Below are 25794 nucleotides of genomic sequence, written 5' to 3'. Positions count from 1 at the left end.
AATCCTTGCTGTAACAGTTATCTTCTATGATATAACCTTCAATAACCAGCATTGCACTAGGAGAACGTCTCTGTACTGTCTGAAGGGCGACTCAGTGTAAGTCACACAGATGCTACAGCTAACCAGCAAATACATCACACTTAGCATGGAAGATCTTACATCAGACAATTCACTATTAAATGTGTTACAATCTATTGCCTTTTTTTTTTTTTTTTTTTTTTAATTCAAAATGCAAAGGTTTGTCAATTATATCCACCACAAATTAGTCAGATTGCACAGATGTTATCTACTTTTCCTCAATAGGTGACATCATCAGGGCTATTTATAGCTTACAAAGTGGCAAAAATTCAAGTTGCCAATTCACACATGTACAGTGCAGATTGAAGCTCAGGTTTCACAGCTAATTGAATCAGTGGTTGTTTGCAGGTTCACATCAGGATCAGGACAGGATTAGCTCCAGATCTTATCCTGTTCACACATATGCGGTTTAGAAACGGTTCCCATAGAAATCGATAGCCTGTAATCTGCACCAGAACCTGAAGGTACTGCTCAGAAATCATATATGACCCTTTAAAACTGCACTGGACATATGTGAACAGGCACCATAGGAAGCAATGTTTTTTTCACAGGTCATGTGGACTAGATGCGGTCCAAACCGCATCCAATACACATATATGTGAACGGGCACTAAATGGTGAGTCTACATTACATGTCAGGACTAAAGAGCGGCTCATAAATGGAATCAGTTTGCTGTAACTGTCCACACCGCCAAAGATAGTCTCTGTCTAAATTCCTGCTGGTGCCATATACATCCACTACAATACCAGTAATTCCCACATCCACCCCACACCCTGATCACAGGTCTCACTTCATCCATATCACACTACATATGATTGCATCTGGAGGAGTGAGACTACACAGCATGGGCAAACATTGTCTTCACTAACTTGGGATGGGGGGGATCTTGCTCTTATCTAATGGGTCATTTCATTTACCCACAATGGAAATGGCAGTTTTTGGCAGGCTGGCACAATCGGGTATTTAATATTACTATTTTTTCTACTGTCACCCTACCCCCCCATCACAGCTGTCTACAAGCCCCCCTCCCCCCCCCCTCCAATATCTTCCACCAGCCTATCCACCCCCCCCCCCCCCAATATCTCGCGACACCACCCCATCCACCCCTCCAATATCTCACCCTATCCCCCCCCACCCCCCATAACTCACGCCGCCCTATCCCCCCCACTACAACTCACGCCGCCCTATCCCCCCCACTACAACTCACGCCGCCCTATCCCCCCCACTATCTCACGCCGCCCTATCCCCCCCACTATCTCACGCCGCCCTATCCCCCCCACCACCCTATCCCCCCCACCCCCACAACTCACACCACCCTATCCCCCCCCCCCAATATCTCACGCCACCCTATACCCCCCCCCAATATCTCACGCCACCCTATCCCCCCCCCCACCCCCACACCACCCTATCCCCCCCCCCCCCAATATCTCACGCCACCCTATCCCCCCCACAACTCACACCACCCTATCCCCCCCCCAATATCTCACGCCACCCTATCCCCACCACCCCCATAACTCACACCACCTTATCCCCCCCCCCCCATATCTCACGCCACCCTATTCACAGTACCCGACATCCATCATGTCACCCCACCCTCCAGGTGACTCCGCACTGTGCGGTCAGGGCGCCCTTTGGTCGGATGTCATGGCAGCGCTGGGACCAGCACAGTGTCGGAGGATCGGGTCCTCGTAACATCCTTCTCCCGATCATCACACCATAGCAACCCCGGAACACTCCCTCCGCCTCCCCTGATGGCGCAACATAGCACACCGCCGTACAGTCCTATCTACGTACATACAGTGTGGCCGGCTCATGGCTGAGGCTGTCCTGACAGAAGACTCCACTCACCGATACACAGCGGCTCTCCTCCGGCTCTAGCTCCTTCTAGCCTCTCAGAACCGAATACTCAGGTAAATGACCGACAGTAACCCCAATCTCCGGAAACCCGCCGGTCACGTCATCTGATTCGATAGGGGGCAGCCAATCAGTGTCGCCCCCCTCTCTCCCGCCCTTTTCCTCCGTTCATCAACTAAAGGGGATTCCAGGGCCGCATGCGCAGAATGTCTGTGCTGGCCATGTGTTGCGCAGACACCACAGAGCCGTGTAAGGGATGTGGTGTGATTGTACCACCAGGAAATGACTCCTTCTTGGAGTATGTATGACAACATGGAGGGTGACAGGCCTGTGGGCTGCCTTGTGATGTGCTCAGTTGTATCCTATGGATGGAGGCTCACTGGTGATAACATCCCAATGATGTAACTTGCTGTAACCTCATACAGCCAGCACTCACACATAGGCAGCTGTCTTCCAGTCATGACCCACAGCTCTCAGTCATTGTAAATGCCATGGGTGCTGTGTGTGGACTAAAATAGCTCCATCTGAGAGCCAGAAATACTACAAACTGGAAGTGCTTGTGAACTCTCATATACCCAATGAGATGACTGACCTCAAGTGATGCACATGGATGGAACAAACAAGTTGTACCTGTTTGTCTACCACCATCTTTCCACTACGCCATTCAAAGTGCAGAATTTACACAGGACCTCCCATCCCTGATAAATAGCTGGTTTCATCAGGGAGGAGAGCTGATTGGAGGGAAGGGACCCCCCCCCCCTTCACACAGGGCTGAGGCTGTCAATCACAGGCTGTGCCCTCCCCTGTCACCATTTTTTCTCTTGGTGTCAGGAGAACTCATCAGAGGTTAATCATGCTCATAACAGAGGAATGAGAAAGCAGAGAAAAATGACACATATTACACTGGCTTGAGCAGGGCTTTTTTTTCTCATATAATAGGTGCAGGAACTCCCCTTCTCTGAGTCACCCATTGTCTCCTCCCCCTACCCACCTCTGAGCATCGTTCCTTGGTTTCTACCCACTTCCCAGTGCCACCCTTTTAGAGAATACAGAACCAAGTATCATTATGTGGTGCTAAGTAATTTGTATGCAATTTGTTAATGTTAACAAGAAAAGCAGTAAAATAGATCCCGTGCAGCCAGCAACAAAAGACCCCCACCCCCCCATAGCAACAATGGACCACATGCAACAAAATCTCTGCCCCCAGCAAAAACAGACCCCTTGCAGCAACAACAGATCTCCCTGCAGCCAACACCAAGAGACCCCATCGCTCAACAGTAGATCCATCCCAGCAACAACTGACCAACCAGTAACATATAACCCATCCCCAGCAACAATAGATTCCCCACCAGCAACAATTGACCCCCTAAGCAAAAATGGACCACCTGCACAAAAATACCTCCTCCCCAACAACAATAGATCCCTCACCAGCAGCAATAGACCTCTTGCAGCAACAACATATATCCCTGTAGCCAGCATCAAAATAACCCCTCACTCAATAGTAGATCTCTCCTAGCAACAACTGACCACCCAGCAACATAAAACCCGTAACCAGCAACAATAGATCCCTCACCAGCAACAATAGACACCCACTAGCAAAATTGGACCAATTGCATCAAAATACCCTCTCCCCAGCAACAATAGATCCCTCACAGCAACAATAGGCACACTCTAGCAAAAATGGGCCAGCTGCACCAAAATACCCCCTTCCCCAGCAACAATAGACCTCTTGCAGCAACAGCAGATCTCCCTGAAGCCAACACAAATAGACTCCCTCACTCAACAGTAGATCCCTCCCAGCAACAACTGACCACCCAGCAACATGAAACCCAACCCCAGCAACAATAGATTCCCATCAGCAACAATAGACCCCCCAAGCAAAAATGGACACCTGCACCAAAATACCTTCGTCCCCAGCAACAATAGACCTCTTACAGCAACAACAGATCTCCCTGAAGCTAGCATCAATAGACCCCCTCACTCAATAGTAGATCCCTCCCAGCAACAACTGACCACCCAGCAACATAAAACCCATAACCAGCAACAATAGATCCCTCACCAGCAACAATAGACACCCCTTAGCAAAAATGGACCGCCAGCATCAAAATATCCCCTCCCCATCAACAATAGATCCCTCACCAGTAACAATAGACACACCCCAGCAAACATAGACCACCTGCACCAAAATACCCCCTTCCCCAGCAACAATAGACCTCTTGCAGCAACAGCAGATCTCCCTGTAGTCAGCATAAATAGACTCCCTCACTCAACAGTAGATACCTCCGAGCAACAACTGACCACCCAGCAACATGAAACCCAATCCCAGCAACAATAACTCCCCGTCAGCAACAATAGACCCCCCAAAGCAAAAATGGACCACCTGCACCAAAATACCCCCCTCCCCAGCAACAGTAGACCTCTTGCAGCAACAACAGATTTCCCTGCAGCCAGCATCAATAGACCCCCTCACTCAACAGTAGATCCCTCCCAGAATCAACTGACCACCCAGCAACATAAAACTCATTCCCGGCAACAATAGATCCCTCACCAGCAACAACAGACCCCCCCCTAGCAAAAATGGACCACCTGCACCAAAATACCCCCCTCCCCAGCAACAATAGATGTCCGTGCAGCCAGCATCAATAGACCAATAGAATAGGCTGTATTTTAAAAGTCAGCAGCTACAGTTTTTGTAGCTGCTGACTTCTTTTTTCAGCTGGAACTCCGTTTAATGTGTGTCCAGAAGTTTAATGGATACAACAGGCGTGTCACTCATGTGTCAATAAACACTCAGCCTGGGTTCGCACGGTATGGAACATCGCATGTGATTCGCACAGGAACTGCACTGAATTCCTGTGCAAATCACATGCAAATTCTGTGGAGTGCAGTTGGAGCCATACATTTTGTATGGCTCAAGTCGCACCGCATCAGCACCAAAAAGGTGCAGGACCCTTTTTTTTGTCTGCACTAGAATCAGATCGCATGGATATTCCCACCCATGCTATCGGATTCTGCACATCGCACTGCATTTTGCAAACCGATTCACTTTAAGGCTGAGTATCATTAATGGAGTAAAGCCAGTCACAGACAGGTCAAAATTTGGACGGTTCAACAGGAACTGGCCAGATTTCAATCCATCTATGGGCAGGCTGGTTGTACTGACTTCAGTCTATATATCAACTGCAGTACAACCAGCCTGTCAGATTTTTTTTTGTACGATCACTGCCACTATATCCAGCAACACTGATCATTGTGTTCTGAAGGCAGGGAAACCTCCCACTGTCAGAATACAATAGCGCAGTGAGAGGGATCAGTCAGTGCTGATGGGGGAATCAAGCAATTTTCTTTCCTTCAACCAGTGATTGAAAGAAAAAAATTGCATAATGTATGGCCAGCCTAAGCGGTCCTGGCATGAGATTATAAATGTAGTGAAAACATAAGAAAGATCATCGGAAATGAGCAGCAGGGAAGAAAAAGGATTGTAGGTAAAGGTGAAGGGGAAAAGAGTCAAGGGGAAAAACACGGCGCGGAGCGTTCACCAACAACATGGTAAGTGTGTTATAAAGTCATAAGACTTCTCATAGACAGAGTAGCATGTCGGTATGTGAACCATGGGTCCTATATTTTGAAGAATTTGTCATGGGTAATGGTAAGGATGCTAACCAATTTTGTATTATTCATGAAAAAAACACCAATGTGTTTTTCCACCTGGGAAAAAATGTAAATTGTTTTTCCATTCAAGGGTGTCAAACTGGCGGCCCTCCAGCTGTTGTGAAACTACAAGTCCCACCATGCCTCTGCCTTTTGGAGTCATGCTTGTAACTGTCAGCCTTGCAATGCCTCATGGGATTTGTAGTTTAGCAACAGCTGGAGGGCTGCCAGTTTAACACGCCTAGCTACCTATTGTCTGTTTGGCAGCTAGTAAAATAAAATGGGTCAGTGTGAATTGCATTTTAGTAATGCTTGGTGGTTAAAATGTAAAAGGCCAAACCAAGGATATTTCCTTGTGAGAATTCTAGTCCAGAAACGACTGAACATTAGGCAAAACCACCAGGTGTGGAGGACATCTCCCGCAGTTTGGCTTAAAGCAAAGACCAGAATGTCCAAGGAACATATGGTAAGTCTGAAAGGTACAAGGTACCATCTGGTTAAGCCCCCTGGTCACATCGGGTGCGACTCGGCATGTGATTTTGCATGCCCTGTGACTTGCAAATCGTATGCCAAGTCACACCCTATTGTCCGTAATTACAACAGTCATATCAGTGTGGTTCCGACTTGGTTGGAGTCACAACGATTTCTAAAGTACTGCATGCACTACTTTTTTTGCGATTTGCATAGACGTCTGTGTCAGATGTCTTGCAAATCGCAACTGAAATCTTCAGTTCACCCGATTTTGAAATCGTGGAACTTCACTTGCATGATTTCAAAATCGGCTTTGATGTGACCGGGGGGTAAAATTTTAAATGGAGATTCAAATGTGGTGGCAAGTAGTGATGGTCATCCAGACAGTAAGCCAATCTTCCTCTGGCTTGTTAGCTGTTAGGTCTTCTTCCCAGTAGCTGTACTTTTTCTTTAAACTAAAGATCCTTATCCTGACGTGTTAGCTTCATGAACTGAGCCTCTTATGTTCTCATATCTCCAAACTCCTCCTCATTTGGAAGGACTGTGCCTCTTCTGGAAATCCCTCTGTCCTTCTTTCTTCCTCAATTGTCCCTCATTTCCAGCCAATACTTAAATAATCCTATCAGAAGTGATTTTTGCTGCATTAAACCTGTTATCTCAAATTATCCTATTTGAAAAAACAAAATAAAGGGCACTTTTTTGTGCATTAAACCTCTTTTTCCGTGTTGATGAAAGTATGGAAGAGACTTGTTCTTCACGCAGTACTTTGCACTATAAGGTGTCCATCCTTCCCTTCCCACAAAGTTGGGATGCATGTATACTGGATGAAAATAATTAAATATAAATATAAGATATAAAGATAAAATAAATCATTTGCACGGTCCCTGCTACATCCATCACTGACATTGAAAGAAACAAAATAATAGTCATTCACCAGATGTACTTTAATCTTTTTAAGCACAATGACAAAAAAAAGGGTCAAAAGAAAATAATGTTGATTTTTGCATAGGTGGATTTGGTACTTCTGTTCATGTTCATAGATATGTATTTCTCTGGTGTTCTCAATGGAAGCTATTACAATGTAAACATGAGGCTGTATCATGTGCTGTATGTTTACTACAATCCCAAATCATCCCAGATGTCCCTTTTTGTACTATACTGCTTTGTCCTGTTAATGAAAAGAAGCAGCACATGACATCTGTGGTTCAGGATAGTGTGCCTTTCAGTGAATTCTTTCCATCCCATCCCCCAGAATAGGCTTCAGCTGTACTTAAGCTGCATTCGCACGGGTGTTTAGCCACGCTGAAAATCCCAGCCGCAAAAATCTACTGATTCTTGCGGCTGGGATTTACAGCTGTGTGCGGATAGCTGCAGTCACTAACCTGTCCAATGCAATGAGACTGTTCATACAGCCCTCAATTATTTGCAATGATCGTGTCAATCCCAGCATCAATAATCAGTAGAATATTGCCTTTGGGATTTGCAGTGTGGCTAAACTCCTGTTTTTGCATGGTGATGTGTTTCACTAAGGGTTCATGTTCACTGCAGCTGATAAACTCGTGTTCAGGAGCTTTTCTGCATTTTTTTCAGCAGCCCCTTAATGTATTAACTCTCCTTAATGTATTCCTATGTGTCCATGTACACTATGTCGTTTACAGTGGTTTACAGGCAGTTGAGTTTACAGTTGTTTTTTTTAATGCACCAAACTTGTATTCAGGAGTAGATTTTATCAGCGTTTAAAATGCCAAATGCTTGTAAACGCGTGTAAACGCGGCTAACCACATTTATAAGCGTTTGTGTTTAGAAGCGTTTTTTAAGTGTTCCATATCCAGATGCTGTCCAGAGCCTTTTTTCATCATCAGAAATGCATGCAAAGCGTTTCCCATGTATTCAAATGGACCTAGTACACCAACCAGCGCAGTCAGTTCTAGGTTTTGCGTGAAGGAAAAAATGGTAGAACGTGCCGCATTATGCTCATGATGGGATCCATAGTGAATACAACCAGAAAAGACGGGTAATCTCAACACATACTGCTCTCTCTGCTTTTGCACTCTCTATTTTTCTAAAAATGTCTGAAATAGATAAATTTTTACTGTTTTTCAGTGCATTCTGGGCATTTTGGAAAGTCTCCTGATGTTATCTTTAAAAAATGCTTCTAAACGCAAATGCACATAAACGCGCATAAACGTAGTATGCAAATGTGGCTAACAGAGGTTTTTTTAACCTACGTTTTCCAGCAGTCAGTTTCCATCATGCAGAAGTGTTTTGCAAACGTCCCGTGTACATGGAGCCTTAGGGCTAATTGTGATACAATTAATATTCTCTTCTGCCTACAGCAGCCTAACACCTAGTATGCCTACAGATAACCTAGTATGGAAACATTTGAGTACTGTCCATGATACTTTTTTATTTGCACTAACATACAACCAGGGGGGACTGACCATTTGGAAGCTCAGGCACTGCCCGAGGGCCTGGGTTCAGTAGGGGGCCCCATGAGATGCCCCTGGTACCTTTTTCATAGGCTTTTTCGAGTTTGGGCAAGGACACAGGGGCCCCATGATCCCCTATTGCCCGGGGGCCCCATGAGTTGTCAGTCCGCCCCTGCATACAGCCTTAGATTGTATGCCCCTTGAGTGTTAGAAATTATGTGAATGTGTTATATATATGTAAAGCGCTGCGTAAATTGATGGCGCTGTATAAGTACCTGTAAAAAATAAAATAAATAAATACATTTTCAGGACAAGCTTTCAGGGTATGTCCCCTTCTTCAAGGCCCAAGCAATGCTATAAAGGCTTTTAAAGCCTTTATAGTTCTCTCCTCAGTTCTTTCCTCTCCTCTGAGCAGAGAGTCAGGACTGTCAGTCACCAGCACTCTGCTCTGCCCCGCCAGGGCTCACTGGAGAGCCAGTCTGGGAAGGGGAGGGAGTAGCTGGGGAGGGGAGTGATCCACCGAGAGCCTGAGCCAGGTGCCGGTCCAGGCTTCTGGGTGGATCCTGACAACACGTTCGGGATCTTTTCATAACCTGGACCAGCTCTGTGCTGTCACTGTCAGCTGAAAACAGGTCACAGGAGTACAGAACAAACTGCCTTCCTGTGACCAAATGAGCTGTGCTATACTTCTTCAAAGGGGTAAGTTTTCCTGCATTTTTGTTTCACTTCTTAAACACCAAAAGCAAATCAAAAACGGATCCGTGAGAAAGGGCCCTATATAACAAACTGGCATCTGAAGCAATTATATATGTTATACAATTTTTGTTTAAAACTGAACCTCAGACTTTCTCCCAGTCTTCCAATTGTTTACTCTGATTTCATTGCACACTGTCAGCATCTGAACATTAGAAGCTGCAGCAAGTCAGACATTCCACCTCATTTCCTGACAGGAGGGCAATCAGCCTCACTTAGTCAATTGTATGCCCTTCCATCCCACCCACCAACCATGACCTGCGTGCATTTCATAGAGAAAAAGAGAGACCCACATTTAATGAATATGGTGATGGGGTGAGGGAAAACCTATGAAGGTAAAATATAAGCAGATCAAACTTCAGCTTTACTGAAAGTCAAGTTTTCCTGTAAAGCTAAAATTATGTACTGTAATGAACTATATAAAGAAGAGGAAGTGACTGATACTGACAATGCAGGAAAAACCTTGTGGTTGCAGTTAGGCAGAACTAAACAAAAGTTGCAAATAATTTATTTGCAAAGTGTTTTCATATATGCAAAGTACAAATGTTCTGCTATTGGAAAAAAGGACATTGGTTTTCTTTGCTTTTCCCTGCATGATGTACGTCATTCTAGTGCTAACTAAAGAACCGGGTGGGTCAATGAGTCACCAAGCATATCTGGCAAGGGGCCACAAATGACCCTTGTGGTCCGTGTATCTTGCAGTTCAACCCACTTTGCTGGAATGAAGCCAGTAGAAGTGAATGAATCTAGATCAGGGTTTTTCAGCTAAAATTCATAGAATTCTGAATCAGGGGTGTTTTACCAACATGTAAAGTAATGTAAACGTTTGTGTTAGAGGAAATATGAAGAAACACTATCCCCCTGCCTAACTCCCCAGCTCTGCACCACCGCTCCTTCCCCATTGTGGCTGCCACAAAAAAAAAAAGTAGACGCCAGCAGACTTCGAAGCTCAGAGGAAGTGGAGATGTCACCATCTCTGTCATGTGACAGAGGAGGAGGTCATATGCTCCTCTATACGTGGCATGTAGTCATACTTGTAGTAGTAGTCACAGAAGAATGACTAGGGGGAGCATTGGAGATGGAAGTATAAAATGGTCTCATAGACAGTTCTGTGCACTGAACTGGTGAACTTTACCCTCCAAGTTCTTAGCCCTGAATATGAAAGGTTACAGTGTATGTTTTTTGTTTTTTAAAGTGTTACTAAACCCACAACAGTAAAATCAGTCTGTTTATGCTGTAAAGCATGCTTATTATACTCATTGTGGAACCTAAGGGGTTAATCCTCTGCATTGGTTAAAAAGGCTGTTTGATCCTGTTTTCTCTGATCCTCCCCTTCTTTTACTGTCCCCAATCCACCTGCCATAGTACAGAGCAGCAGTGGCAAGTCTGCACATGCTCTGTTTGATGTGTATCGCTAGAGAGGGTTTTTTTTTATTTTTTTGGGGAGGGTGCATGTGATTAGCACCCAAGACTACTATAGACTGCTGATGAGAAAAAGTATTTAGCAGTTTATATTTACTAAAATTATTGCATTTCCATGCCTTCTGTACTGTTGAATATCGGATATAGTGAATGCAAGGACATAGGTTTAGTAACACTTTAAAGTTTCTTCTTTACATCTTCTCTTCACACTTTAGTTAAAACAGAACTTCCCCTAAAAGGGCAAGTTCTGCTTGTCTGCCTACTCCCTCCTACACTTTATGTTTTGGCTCTTGCTTTTTGTTGGGGGGGGGGTTGTGAGTACCTGGTTTTGACAGGTACCTGATACCACTTCTAGTCAGATCGCTGAGGTGACCCAAGTGGAAGTTGCCCCACCCTCCCCCACAGCCCTCAGGGACACATCATAGGTCCCAGGAAGCTGCGGGGCCATTCACAAAGTGCAGTGCAGCTCATGCATGTGCAGTGGGATGTCAGCTGTGAAGCCACAAGCTGTCCAAGTTGGCTTCCCAAAGTAAGCATGCCAGCTCCTTGACCCAAAGGTGGCTGAAGAGCTGGCTCAGGTAAGGACAGCACTGCATCCTTGGACTGGTAAGTGTTCTATTATTAAATGTCAGCAGCTGCAGCATTTGTAACTGCTGACGTTTCATTTTTAGGGGGAAGAATTGCTTTAACCATTCCCAATTTCTTGATATAATGATATATCATTAGTATACATTTGGTGGCATTTGTGTTTACTGATACCAATTTCTATATGTATTTTATCCTTCAAAATGAGGGTTCTTTATTATTATAGGTACTTATATAGTGCTGTCAATTTATGCAGCGCTTTACATGTATATATATTGTGTACATCAGTCCCTAACCCTCAAAGAGTGTACAATCTAAGGTCCCTAACTCACGTTCATACATACACATATTAGAGTCAATTTAGACAGGAACCAAATAACCTACCAGCATGTATTTGGAGTGCAGGAGGAAACCAGTGTACCTGGAGGAAACCCATACAGGCAGAACATGCAAACTCCAGGCAGGTGGTGCCATGGTTGAGATTTGAACCAATGACCCTAGTACTGCTAGGTGGTAATGCTAAGCATTTAACCACTGTATTGAATTTATTGGAGGCAGTTTACTAAGGGCTCGTTCACACTAGGCTGTTTTGCCAACGCTTGCCAAACGCCCCTATAGCGTTTGGCAAGCGTTGGTCCGGCGTTTGCGGAGCGTTATTAACGCTCGGCAAACGCTCCGCAAACGCCGCATGCGCGGTTTAGCGGCGGTTGCTAGGCGTTTGCCGAGCGTTAATAACGCCCCACAAACGCCTATAATGCAGTTTGAGTGGTGTTACCGCTCCGCAAACGCCCCGCAACCGCGTCGCAACCGCACCGCAAACGCCGGCCGGGCGTTTGCGGAGCAGCACCATAGACGAGAATAGGAGGCTTCAAAGCCTCCTGACTCGTCCAGAGGCGTCCGTTTTGCCGTGACGCAACGCGACGCGACGCAAACGCTCCCGTTAGAACAGCACCATGTGCTGTAATGTACAGAATTGGCAGAGGCGTTTGGGAAGCGGTAAAAACGCTTACCAAACGCCTCTCTGCCGCCTGCACACAAGGCTAGTGTGAACGTAGCCTAAGTCTGGAGCAGACAAAATCTGGAGCATCTGTGCTGGTAACTAATCAATTTCCAACTTTAGCATGTTCAGTTAAGCTTTGAAAATTAAATCTAGAAGTTGATTGGTTGCTATGCACAGCTGCTCCAGTTTCTGCCTTCTCCAGTCTTAGTCCGCTCAATATGTACCAGTATAAAGAGTATTTGTCTCGCAGTAACTAATGGAAACATTTCAGGATCAGGACTTTGAAATCAGCGTTACTAAAAAGTGATTTCTGATTATTTGCATTAAGTAATTCTTTGATTTTCATAAGCCGTGGAATCTACATTTAAAGCACTATCATTACTCTACTGTTATTATCGTTATTATTTATAGCAATGCTTACCGGTCTTCTTCTTGCTAAAGTAAAATAAGGGAGCACAAAGCAAGGATGATGTGTAAGATGTAGTAGCCCATAGCAACAAGAAATCACATGTTAGGTGACTCCTGTAAGCTGAAATATGATTGGTTGCTGTGGGTTACCACCCTCCACACGCCCCTGTTGCCTTTTGTACTATATATATAATGAAGTACATTAAACCAAATTTGATCAGCAGGAGATAATGGAGCATTTACCTATTTATTGACCTAAAGTGAAGCAGGTACTATGCAGTAATCAATCAACAGTTTGATAATCAATTGACTCCCTGATTACATTAAGAAAAAGTCTGATTGATTGTGAATTTTAATCAAAAGGCAATGGGGTTGACTTGCTAAAGGAGTGGAGTTTTTTTACTTTTGCCTGCACTTCAGCACCATACCATAATTGATTATTGGACTTTTTTTTGTTTATGGTACTGAAATTGTCATCATGACCCTACAGGCACTCCGACTCAAGACACTGCAATTACAGCTGTAACTCTTGAGAACATATTGTATATTTTTGCTTGAATTTAAATAAAAACTTTGATAACAGAAATATGAAAAGGAATATTGCAAAAAAAAGTTATCCATATGCTGGAATGTAAAATTTTTTCAGCTTAACTGGGTAAAATCAGAAGTTACCCCTACAGTGGGACCCTCACTGCAAGGGTTTTGATTTTGCCCACAGTTCAGCTTTAATACCATTACAATCCAGCATATTGATCGCTTTTTTTGCAGTATCATTATCCATCTTTTCTGTTACCAAATTTTTTTTTTAAAATTCAAGCAAAATACTGCAACATGAACAACAGTTACGACTGTAATTGAAGTATCTTGAGTCAGTAGGGCCTGTAGGGCCATGATGGTAATTTGATTAACATAAAAAAAAAAGTACAATCGATTATGGTATCGGAAGGCATTGATAGAACAATAGTAGCCGATGAGCAAATTTGAAATAATATGTGAAGGGGAAAGAAGGCTCTACCTGCACGACTTCAAGCAGGAGGGCTGCACATTCAGAACCCCAAAAAAGCAAACAACATAAATCCAGGAGAGAAAATTGGAAGGGACAGGTAAAGAACTGGGTCTAATTTGAGGGGTATGTGGCGCAAAGGTGGGGGTGCGGGGAAGGGGGGGAGTCCACTGTTAATTACAACCAGCAAAAATCCATGCATGCACTGTGTATCAGTACAGTGAGCACAGCTTAAGTCATTTAACAGATGATGTTCAGAACATATACAGGAACTGAGTACTCAAAATGGAATAATGGGAAGGATAGCTGAGCTAGACCCTAGTTAAAAGAGAGAGGAGGATGAAAAATCCAATGTTTGGGGGTGTAAGAACCCCCTTTCTCAAGTACCTCCTGCTCCTCTTGGCCACTGTGCTTGTGGGATGTGTGTGTGCTGCAAATTCCCAAAGACCATGTGGGCTATCCATGTTGTTTTCTATTTCAATATTTTTATTAAAGAAGTTTTTGTTTTTACAACAAGTTCATGATACGCCCACGCAGGGGCAGAGCGGATCAATAGCATACATAAGCAGATACAATTCAGCAGGGTGTATTAGCCAAATAGTGGAACATCCAATGACACCAAGGATGGATGATAAAAAGCTGAACCAAATAGTAGCAGCAATCCATCATATTACTAACAAAAAAAAACAAAGAGGAAAAACCCCTACCAAGAAGTATCAGCTCAGAACATATGAGGAAAAAACCCCAAATTGATAAAAAAAAAAAAAGAAAATATAAGAACATAGAAAGAAATAAGGAAGGAAGAAAGATTAAGGGAGAAAACATGGAAGAAAGGAAGACTAGAAGAGTCATGGATCCAGGGCTAGCACAGGAAAAGACTGCAAGAGGCAATAGCTAGTAGGAGGCAGGGACGGCAGGGAATAATGTATCCAAGGTTCCCAAACCTTAAGGAATCTCAGATGAGAATCTTGAAGAACGCTAGACATCTGTTCATTGATCAGCATAGCATTCATCCGGGTCTTCACCCCCTAGAAGACAACCGAAGGGGTTCTCCAAGCTTGCGCTATATCCATGTTGTTTTAACACAAATTTCTGTTGCTGGTAAAGTGTCCCAGAAAGATGGCTTGACTGGTGAGCCCAGGAATAGGTGTGAGACCCTTTTTCTACCTGTTGTGGGAATTTAAGAATATTTGAATTCCATTTATACAGACAATGGAGCAAAGGATTATAACTATTAACACACATTTCTCAAAGCAGCCTCATACATGCTGCAGAAAGAGCATACAAAGTTTACAGTTACGGAGTCCTATTTAAAGATCTGAATTCCAGGCAAACCCCAGAGACATGCGTAATGTGGAAAAAATCTGTTCCACGTTGTTGTATAAAGCTGATAAAATAGCACAACAAAATGACACAGCTAAACTTGTACGGTTAAAACAGAGTAAATGAACTCTTGCAAATGGAATTTCAAATTTAGAGTGTACGCCTACAATATATTGCCTAATATTTTGTTCCAAAGGAAAAAAATTATTTATTTAAACTCCATACAAACGCTAAATGCTAAATATCAATTGCATGCTGGCTGTATTACCATAACTACCGAGTGCTGTAAACATTGAATTCAAACATTCAGCAAGCATGGTGTGGAAAATAGGGAGGAAACATGCTTGTTATAGTCATTGTATCTTTCACAAATGCTTTGCAGTTCTAGAGATCACAAAAGCTGATAATCCTAACATAAGGCCAAAATGAATGCCTGTTATTTACTCCCCTCTATTCTGTTAAAAATAGCATTGAAAAAAAATGTTATATTGATAAGAGCAAAAAAACAAGTCTGTTGATCCTGCCAGAAATCCTCTCAGCTGTAAAGTACTACTACCCAAAACCAAAAATTTAATATATTGCAGATTACCAATCATTAGATGTGACTGCATGTTTTTTTTTTGTAGGCTTTTTACCTCTGTTTTAACCTGGTGATCTGGCAGGAAACACACGTCCTGTATTAGAGCGCCCCCGCTCTGGATGAAGGAGCACAAGAAGCACAGCTGCATTGTTAGTCTGGGCGGAGAGGAGTGTTACATGTATTAGCATATTTGAATACAATAACAAATTGAAGCCATATTATAGCTCACACATTATAATCAGCTACAGCAACATTTTTCTTTCCTTTTGGAATAAAAGTTTAATATGAATATATAAAAGCTGATAATTTTAATCACCCCTGCTAGTGGTAAATGGATTGACTCAACCATGTAAACTGATACATTTTGCTGGACAGCTTGTGCAACAGACTTGCTGGCTGGATCACCAGATGAAAATAGAAGAAGGAAAACCTAAACAAGGAGACAAATACAGCCATCACACCTAAGAATTGGTAAGCTGTAATGTAATAAATATTTGCTTTTGGGTTTAATACTGCTTTAACCACCTCAATACCGGGCACTTTCACCCCCTTCCTGCCCAGGCCAATTTTAAGCTTTCAGGACTGTTGCACTTTGAATGATAATTCAATAATTATAATTTTTTTTGGATAGATAGTACTTTCTTTTGGTGGTATTTATTCACCACTGGCTTTTTACTTTTTTTGTGCTATAAACGGAAAAAGACCGCAAATTTTGAAAAAAAAAAGTGCGTTTCTTAGTTTCTGTTGCAAAATTTTGCAAATAAGTAATTTTTATTCATACATTTTTAATCAAAATTTATACTGCTACATTTCTTTGGTAAAAATAACCCAAATCAGTGTATATTATTTTGTACCAATCATTGAAAATTGATCACACCTGATGTACTGACAGCCTATCTCATTTCTTGAGGCCTTAATATGCCAGGACAGTACAAATACCTCCCAAATGACTCCTTTTTGGAAAGTAGACAGTCCAAGGTATTTAGTAAGAGGCATGGTGAGTTGTAATTTTTTTCCACGGACAGTAGAAATACCTCCCAAATGACTCCTTTTTGGAAATTAGACAGTCCAAGGTATTTAGTAAGTGGCATGGCGAGTTGAAATTTTATCCACAATTCTTTAAAAAATGAAGAAATTAAATAAAATGTGTTTTTTCCCACAAAAATGTCATATTAGCAAGTTATTTCTCACACATGGCATAGGCATGCTTGCAACTACACCCCAAAACACATTCTTCTACTCCTCTTGAGTATGTCAATACCACATGTGTGAGACTTTTTCACAGTCTAGCCACATAGAGAAGCCCAACATCCAAGGAATACCATAATTCATTATTTAAGACATTCAAGGCACTTTAAGACCAGGCTGCCTTCTGACACTTTTTGTGTCAAGTAAAAATCAGTATTTTTGCTAGAACTTAGGACCCCCAAACATTATATATTTTTTAACAGAGACCATAGAGAATAAAATAGTGGGTTATGCAAATTTTTATGTCACATGGTATTTGCGCAGCGGTTTTTCAAACGCAATTGTATACATTAATAAAAAAATACTCTTTAATATATTTTAATGCACACAAACATAATATAATACCAAATTGTTTTGTAGAATATAAAATATGGTGTTACACTGAGTAGATACCAAACATGTCAGAGTTTAAATTGCATACACTTGTGAAATGGCGCCAAACTTCAGTAATTAAAAATCTCCATAGACAACGTTTTATAAGCCTTTACAGGTTACCAGTTTAGAGTTACAGAGGAGGTCTGGTGCTAGAATTATTGCTCTCGCTCTGATGTTTGCGGCAATACCTCACATACGTGGTGTGATCGCTGTTTACATACGCATATGGGACCAACACGTGCGTTCACCTTTGCACATGAGTGGAGGGGCGGGGAGCTTTAAAAGTTTTTATTTATTTATTGGTGGGACACTGGTACACTGACAGATGTTTTTGTGCACTTGTACACTGTGACAGATGTTGATCGCCCACCGGTGGACACAGAGAGATGTTAACGTTGCAACGGAACGCTATTGCAGATGTTTTGTACACTGGTACACTGTGACAGATGTTGATGTGACACTAGTACACTGTGACAGGTGTTTTGTGCACTGGTACACTGTGACAGATGTTTTGTGCACTGGTACACTGACAGATGTTGATGTGACACTAGTACACTGTGACAGATGTTTTGTACACTGTGACAGATGTTGATGTGACACTAGTACACTGTGACAGATGTTTTGTACACTGTGACAGATGTTGATGTGACACTAGTACACTGTGGCAGATGTTTTGTGCACTGGTACACTAGTACAGATATTGATGTGACACTGGCACAGATGTTGATGTGACACTTGGACAGGGATAGATGGTGCTTCATGTACTGTATGGGGATGGCTGCAATCTGTGTTCTTTGCACAGCTGAACACTAAAATCATCAGCTATGTAGAGAACTGTCACAGGCTTGCAGCATCCCCCCCTCTGAATTCTCACTGAGCTTGGCGGAGAAAGCCAAAACAGAAACACGTGTCTTTGTTTACACTGAATGGTGGCTGTAATTGGATACAGCCATCATGTGATCGGGAGGGGCAATCACAGCGCCCATGTCCCGATCTGTGATATGCTGTGTCCGAGAGACACAGCCATCACAGGATTGCGCTGCTGCAAGGCGCATGTTCTGAGTTGACGTTCAGGAATGTCCTTCAAGAACGGGGGAAGCTCCCACCACAGCCATTTATGTGCAGTTGCCAGGTGGGAAACGGTTAACTTCCTGTGCTGATGGATACAGAACATTTTTCTGATGGCTACAGAACCTCACCCATCTGCTGTTATAGAGAGGAGGAGATGGAAGTTGAATAGTTCTTACCTGTTTCTGTGTTTCTGTGGTTTTGACTCAATAAGAGACCTTAGAACCACAGAAGTGGAAATCTCAAGTAAAAATAAATGAAAAAAATAAATAAACAAAAAATAATGACACCACCACATCAAAGGCTTGGTAACCTGCAAACAAAATTTGCAAATTTGTTTTGGGTTGTAAATATGCTTTAACCCTTATGTTGTCAGGGCCATTTTTGTCTGTTTTTGTACATGTTTGAAAAACATATTTATCCTGACAATTGCACAAAACCCCTAAAACTTTATAGATTATCTGAAAAAAGAGACCTTGGAGAATAAAATAGTGTCATCTGCAATTTTTTATGCCACATGATATTTGTGCAATAATTTATCAAACACAAAATTTCAGTAAAAGTATACTAAGGTTCATTTTAGGACATACACATGCATTATGTTACCCAACATGTCAAGCTTTAAAATTTCACACGCCTGTAAAACCACAACAAACTTTGGTACCCCAAGCCAGTACTGAGTCTGCTCACTCCTCCCTTCTTGTCTATTTTACTTACTTCAGTTGTATCAGTAAAATATGATTTCTGATTTGTTGCTAGCTATTACTGAATTTTGCTGTCTTACCTAGTAAGTCAGAGGGTGTGACACGCACAGTGTTACGATAAATAAGTTGCTGCAATGCTAGAAGGAAATGTATTTCTCTGATGCTCCTAATAAGGAAAATATATGACTAAAGGTTTCTAAATTTAGCTGGTCATACACCAAAGTTGGTGCGCAGTACAAAGTATTTTGGAATAATTGTGTAACAATTGGAGGCCATGGTAAATTATTGTTGTCTGTCATTTTTGCAGTGATTTGTACGCTGACCCTTTTCTAATGGGAACTCACCCATCATATATTAGGTGGCCCTGGACCAGAACTATTGCATTATACTGTATAACGGTAGATGCAAATCCATAGCAGCAACCCAGTTTAGTGTATTTCATATAAAGCATTATGCAGGCCATAGACGGGTCGTTTATTGGCCGAATTTTCGTCCGCACGAAAAATCGGCCGATATTCTCGCCGTTAGTGGGGCCAGCCCGTTGGCCGTTTTTCATGGATCTTCTCATTTATTTTTATCGGTCATGCTGGAAAATCCATGAAAAACGGTCATTTTTCGTGGACATTGGTGGCAGCATCGGCAAGGGCACCGACCGATTTTTTGTTTATCGGACGACAATTCGGCCAATAAACGGCCCATCTATGGCCAGCCTTAAGCCTTGTTCAGCTGTGCTGGATGCAGATCAAGAGATGGAGACTCAGATAAGAGGATCTTTCTTCTGAATACTGTGAAAAATAAATTACAACTCACCTACCAGAGTCTTAAGCCGTCCATAGACGGTTTGAATCTAGGCCAGTTCAGCAGGGAGCGGCTGAGATTTGAACCATGTATGGGCAGACTGAATGTACCCAAGTTGATCGATTGATCAAATTGGGAACAACCAGTCTGTCCGATTTTACATTCAATTATTGCTGGCATCTATTATAGTCGCTAGCAGTAATCATTGTGTTCTCCCTAGGGTGACAGCTCTCCCTGCCGGGAGAGCACAAGGACTCCGCAGGAGGGATTCCCCCATCTCCTAGATTGTAAGCTCGAAAGAGCAGGGCCCTCGATCCCCTCATGTTTTGCATTGTATTGTTGTTCTGTCACATGTTCTGTCCCCCTTTGTAATGTACAGCGCTGAGCGAACTATTGGCGCTTTATAAATACTGTATACTAATAATAATAATAATAATAATCAACACTGACTGTGTTGATGGGGTAATCAAGCTATTTACTTTCCTGTTACCTGTTGCTGGAGGAAAGAAAATCACTCCATCTCTGGTTGGCTATAGGGTGAGTTCATGGCAGAAATGCACAGTAGGAAACATGTATTAAGCAAATTAGCAACACAATTATGCTGTCCAAACATGTTTTTTTTTTTCTGTTTAGACAATTCACACAATTGAGCTGAATAGAGGAATCCCCCTTCCCCCCACTGGGACACTGTATTCTGACAGGGACACCCACTATACTGATAAACATCTGTGATCACTGATTGATGTAAAGTTTTTCAATATGTCTGGGGGGCATACTGAATTAAATTTGCACCGTTGCCAGAATTACTAAATTTTGAGCACTGAATGGCTAGCCTGAGCAACTTCCCAGTTCTCTGAGCTTCTGTTTGCCTACCATTCGTGTATTCACTGTCTGACTTCCCATGTACCGATCTCCACTTCGTCTACCATCTCTGCTTGCCTGCTGCCTGCCCTGATCTCAGCTCATTTCCTAGATTTCCTTCTGTCTTCTGCCATTTGTACTATGCACATGTGAGCAATCTTTGCATTCTCAGCTGGGCATACTTGGGGGCCATGACCTGGTTCTAGCTTGCTGCAAGTCCATTGCCACCATCTTGGGCTCTGGTGGAGAAGCAGATTGGGGCTTAGACTCCACACCCTGGGGAACACTGAGTTGGCAATCTACAAGGGCTCACTATCACAGACACCTGACAGCTGAGCAGCAAAGTGCAACAGAATGCAAAGTTCAAAGTCAGATTTATTATTGAATATTAGACAGATTTCCATCCTAAAAAGCCACATAATCAGAAAGTACTCTGGGTCAGGTTTGATTCAGTTGCAATTGTGACTTTTGTAAAGTGTACATCTCGGGATGTATGTCACTGCTCCTGTGTAGAATTGCTTTGCCTTGTGACAGGATTGATAAATGCCCCCCAATGTGTATTCATGCACTTTTCTGCATTTAAAATCGCAGGTAAAACATAGCAACAATTTTTATGTAAACAAGTCCTAGCCATATCTAAGATACTAGTCTTGGTTGCAAAGTTAAAATATTTTAATACTTAGAAGTTCAAAGGAAGCACAGATCAGGACTTTTTTATAACCAATCTATCTTCCTCTGCATGTCCTTTCAGCAGGAAATTGAGACATTATCAAAGTTGTGCTGGGAAGTTCACAATGATTGGGTTACTTTTTGTCAGCTTCTTGGCATTTGATTCTAGAAAACATTTCCTTTGGGGACTCACTGACCTTTTTGTCTCTTTTATCAGACTGGAAATAAAACTCTGTACTGTACCATGGAAACACAGTTTTCATACAAGCAATGCTCTGTCACAGAATTATTTTTAATCTCAGATGTATCTATTTGCACCTCCCTAAATTAAGACATATTCAGATATTAAAATACAGTAATCTAATAACAGTCTGGTAAATATTTCTATGCTATCCTGCAAATTTAAGCAAAGCAATTAAAATATTGCAATGCATTAAAGTGATATTAAAGGTAATTTAAAAAAAATAACAATCATCGTATACTTACCTGCTCTGTGCAGTGGTTTTGCCTAGTGCAGCCCCAATCCTCCTCTTCTTGGGTCCCCCGCCGTTGCTCGTGGCCCTTCCCTTCTGCTGAGTGCCCCCAGAGCAAGCAGCTTGCTATGGGGGCACCCAAGCAGGTTCACTCCCAAAGCCGCTGCTTTGTGTGTCCATTTACACACAGAGCCACCACTCAGCCCTGCCCACTCTATCTCATTGGACCACTGGCTGTGATTGTCTCAGCCAACAGAGAGGGAGAGTCCCCAGAAAGCTGAAGCTCTCATGCAAATCGCATGATTGTGATGGGGCTCAGTTAAGTTTTGGGGGGGGGGGGGGCTGAGGGGTGGAAGCTGCACACAGGTTTTTTTTCATGCATGCATGAATGTAAGAAAACTTGAGCCTTTACAACCACTTTAAAGTAACCTTAAGGTGTACCTATAACCAAAAATTTGGTGTTTTATTTTTTGACTAACAGAGAATGGTCAAAGTAGGATTCCAGCCTTAACCTAACTAGTCTTAAAAATGTCCCCTCCCCCCTCCTAACACCTACTGTATGCTGACTAACCTGTGTAAGAAAGAAAGATACTTACCTATTCCCAGCCTGCTTCGATCTGGTCACATGATCCCCTGTGTCAACCAGTGGCGGCTGCAGGGGAGAGGAGATAGCACTCTGACAATACTTGTAATACCTGGAGAGTGGTGACATCACTTATAAGCTGCCATGCCCCATTCATTTCCGGCACTCCCTCCTCCCCCCTGCAGCCACCGCTGGCTGACACAGGGGAGCCAGATCACATGACCGAAGTGGAGCAGGCAGAAAGTAGGTACAGTAAGTATGTACATCTTTTTTTACACAGGTTAATCAGCATAGGTGACATTGGATAGAGTGTCCACATTTTAAGATGTCTCATCACCTCATGTTCATGGGACAACTGTAATAATTTAGATTTCTCATCCCTTTCTGTCCCAGTAACATTGATCTTTAGAACAGCATATTGAGGGGAATCTCTCCAGCAGGGTCACAGACAGCAATTAAAAAAACTGGCAAGGATTTTAACATTTTCCTGCTCTATCCAAAACTAAAGAGAATGTTTTGCCTATGCATATGTAGTGCCCTCTAGTGTAGATAGTTCATTTAGTGTAGCTAGAGGCTTGCTGGAAGTCTGATTGTGAGACAGAGTGTTTTCAGGCTGGAGGGTTCTACAGGTCAGTCCTCTGGTACCTTTCCCTGCTCTAGAAGCTTGGAGAAACTTCTATAAGTCAGTAGGAGGAGGTCTGGAGGAGCAGAACTGCATATTTATTAGAGCCTGACCAATCCCATGCAGCTTGGCTGTGTGGCAGTCTGGCCCATAAATATGATAGAGCATGGCCAGCAAGGGGAGTCGGGTGGAAGATGGAGTATTGAAGTGTTGCTGTTTAGCCTGGGAGGGGGCCCCTCAATAAGGGGTGCCTGCCTCCAGGCTGGAGAAAGGAGGAAGCTGAAAGAGGGAGCTCCACTGCCCAGCAGTCCACAGGGGAAAGGACAGCCTGCATAGCCTGGAAAAGAACCAACATAGCGAAAGGCCTGAAAGCAGTTCTGTCCACAGCTGCAGGACAAGGACAGTGTGAGTACCTCTACACCCCCAGGGCCTATAAGGGAGAAGTCTGCTAGATGCAAGTTCTTGGCAATTCTTCAGGGAACAGTTTAATGCTTACCTAATCCCTTGTCCTGGGATCAGATACCTTAGCCAGTTGGGCTTGTATTTTGTTCAGTAAAGGGGACCAAGAGCTCCTGCAAGTTGTCACTTTGCTGAAATTCCACTCAGGGGACACCAAATTCCTAGGAGGGGATTACTTTGCTAAAGACTGGCTGGAACATAGTCAAATATCTGTCATTTTGCAGTGTGCCTGAAAAGGAAACTGTCCTCATTTTGTTATTCTTCAATCAAGTTGGGTATCCCATAACCCCTTTACCCCATCTGAGCTGAATTCCCTAGTAAATTCAAAAAAACCCCAAGCCCATGGATTGTTTTTTTTTGTGTATAGATACAAGTTGGAATCTATACACCATGTTGCCTGGCTGTGCAGGAGATAAGAGGTCCACACCAAAACCAGCGGCTCTCAAGGGGGTAACGATACACATACATTTTAAAGAAACCTTTCATGTGGGAAATCCAGTTGCCAATGAGGTCTTTTTTAAAAAATGCTCATTCCCCAGCTACCATGCTGAACCCTTTATTTCAATCTTTAGTTCAACTGATACAGGATAAGTATATACATAAAGACTTCTGACACTTTTCCAACTTTCTGGATCTGCATGCATGTTCCAGGTCAGTAGTTTGGAAAGTATTAAAGCTATAGGACAATAGCCTGGTAGCTAGCAGTTTAGAAGGAAATTCTAAACACAGCAGACATTTTATAACTCCCCTGACAGCTTTACTTTTATAGTCTACTAAATGTTTTTATCAGTAACTAACTGAACTGTATTAGGGCTGTTTTACATTCACTAGTAGGGTACTAAATTGGAACTGAAAGAGTTAAAGCACATTGATATTTAAAGGATCCCATATAAATTCACATCCCCTCCATATCACTAGAGCTGTTGAATGTTTCCTGATTCTTGCTGGAACTGACTACTAATCAATATGTAGGATTTTAAAAAGAGAGAGGTTTCCACTGTCGGGGAAGGAGGCTAGAAAATGTTGCATGTGATTGGCAGTGTTTGTAGCGGAGAGAAGTCAGTACGATTGAGGGAATCAAATATGGAATTCCCTCTAATGTTTTTCAGGGTTACCTGTCTATATAAAGATTGCAGACAAGTCCTCTGATGGAAGAGCAGATTCCATATTCTGTATCTACACTGCACAACTATCTCAGAGTGCTTGTCAGGCAGGATTTCAATTCACAGAATATACATTATGCATGCTCGCTCCTCACTAATTAACTATACAGAAAGTTGTAAAGTACTTCCCTTCATGTTTCAGAGTCATATATTATGGAAAGCCTACCTATTATCCTGATCATAATGTAAGAAAAATATTGACTGGGAAATAAAACATCTTATTTGTAAAGGCTGTGATCATCCAGTACCCAGTAATTTCAATTGTGGATGACTGAACATTAAGAAGCAGTGTATACTAGAAGAATTATTTGCAATAAATCTGAGTCTGCAGATGAGATGAAAGATGGGAAAAAAATAAAAAAGACAAAATACTGTGTAATTACATATTCTCTAATCTGTACAACATTAATAATTTTTTACCCCCGATGAAGTGGGCAATTGCGGCCTGTGAAATGTGTTGGATCCACCCTTTATCCTAGTTCATATTAGAATTAATCTATACCTGGACAATCAATTATTGGTGTGGGGCGTTAATCTCAAATCTTTTCACTTACAAGCCAAATACCATTATAAATTCAAAAAGGACAACATCATGGTTCCAGCTCCAATTTTCCTTCTGTACTACAGCTTAATGAAGAATTTAAAGTGTAGCTTTACTCTCTCTATCAGCACTGACTATTTTTAATCCTTATGCTGCTAGCATTAGTAAATGGATAGGAAAGTATATCATATTTACTTGTTTTAAACTTTTTTTTTACATTTCTTCAGGTACTTCCTGGTTTCTATGCCTAGGCAAATGATGTCACACATCCCAGCAGTCTTCAGGAGGGGAGGGGGTACTCAGCTCAGCCAATGCTTGAGCTAAAGGCAAATGGACTCCAGGAAGTAAATGCTACATGAATCATCTGCCCTTACCCAAGATGGCCACTGTCAGAAATGCCAGGGGTGTTTTTCAAAATGATTTCTCAGCAAAATAAAGCATGGAGACATGGATGGATGGATGAGATTTCTCTGAATATTATCAAATAATTAAATCAAACAAATCTGATTTCTTTTTATGAGGAGGTGAGCAAAACCTTGGACAGAGGGGTGGTGGTGGACGTGGTATACTTGGATTTTGCAAAAGCATTTGACACAGTCCCCCACACACAGCTATGTAAAGTAAAGTCTACGGACTTGGAAAAATCCATATGTAAATGCATAGAAAACTGGCT

The 25794-nt window shown here is 42.5% G+C and overlaps 1 protein-coding gene and 1 long non-coding RNA gene across 3 annotated transcripts in view; one reads left to right on the top strand and one right to left on the bottom strand.

The window, feature by feature from the left end:
- ACSL4 (acyl-CoA synthetase long chain family member 4) overlaps nucleotides 1-1943 on the bottom strand; it is a 72156-nt gene extending 70213 nt beyond the window's left edge. The window contains exon 1 of one of the 2 annotated variants that reach the window (XM_089678271.1): nucleotides 1927-1943. The gene's annotated coding sequence lies outside the window, so the exon portion shown is untranslated. The remainder of the gene's footprint in view (nucleotides 1-1926) is intronic. The other variant, XM_089678274.1, reaches the window with a different exon arrangement.
- On the top strand, nucleotides 1707-25573 carry LOC149461436 (uncharacterized). The gene is made up of 2 exons (XR_016312851.1): nucleotides 1707-1988; nucleotides 25349-25573. It is a non-coding gene; the product is annotated as an uncharacterized LOC149461436 (long non-coding RNA).
- The last annotated feature ends 221 nt before the right edge of the window (nucleotides 25574-25794 follow it).

The sequence above is a fragment of the Staurois parvus genome, unplaced genomic scaffold (assembly GCF_062004578.1).
Source record: "Staurois parvus isolate SC_StPar_1 unplaced genomic scaffold, SC_StPar_1.0 ptg000202l, whole genome shotgun sequence".
Taxonomy (NCBI): domain Eukaryota; kingdom Metazoa; phylum Chordata; class Amphibia; order Anura; family Ranidae; genus Staurois; species Staurois parvus.
Note: the sequence above shows the minus strand (reverse complement) of the source record. Positions and strands in the feature narration are given on the sequence as shown.